Source organism: Octodon degus, unplaced genomic scaffold (assembly GCF_000260255.1).
Source record: "Octodon degus isolate 3935 unplaced genomic scaffold, OctDeg1.0 scaffold00122, whole genome shotgun sequence".
NCBI classification, from domain to species: Eukaryota; Metazoa; Chordata; class Mammalia; order Rodentia; family Octodontidae; genus Octodon; species Octodon degus.
Genome location: NW_004524698.1, coordinates 6864788 through 6865427, shown reverse-complemented (window position 1 = coordinate 6865427; position 640 = coordinate 6864788). Strand labels below are relative to the sequence as shown.

Sequence of the window (640 nt, the reverse complement as noted above, 5' to 3'; positions counted from 1 at the left end):
TTCTTAGTACATTAGATATATGTTTAAATAAATGAGTTGCCATTACATGTATGGTACATAAATGAGTCTATTACATAAATTAGAAATGTGTTTCCCCTGAACAGCTCATACTTCATTTTCTTTTTTAATTTTTTAAAAATGTATTTCATTATTACAGCATTATTACTATGCTGCTCGGACTTCTGGTGATCTTCCTTCTTTCAGTCTCCCCAGTGCTGGGATTGCAGGTGTGGACAACCATGCCCAGACTCTGGCCTGCTCAACCTACCTGGGGGTGGGCCTGGTGTGGTACATGGTGCCAGGTATCAAGTCACAGTCCCTACACTTGCCTAAGTTTGCCAAAATAGGCACTTTAGTCCACTGAGCTACCTTGCCGGCCCCAAAATACTTTATTTTCTGCCTGTGTGTCTGTGTGTCTCTCTGTCTCTGTCTGTCTGTCTTTGTTTCTAGGGAAAGAGTTTCCCTGTGTAGTTCAGGCTTTCTTGACCTCACTACTGAGCCCAGGCTGGTCTCCAATTCATGGCAATGCTCCTGACTCAGCCTTCCAGGTTCTGGGACTGCAGGCTTGTGCCACCGTGCCTAGCAACATCTCATGCATCTTGTACCACTTCGCGTTTCAGTACACTACAAGCTTCTGACT

General features: G+C 44.4%; 1 pseudogene; it reads left to right on the top strand.

The window, feature by feature from the left end:
- The window catches only part of LOC101586833, a 22829-nt pseudogene that overhangs the window by 4067 nt on the left and 18122 nt on the right, over nt 1-640 (top strand).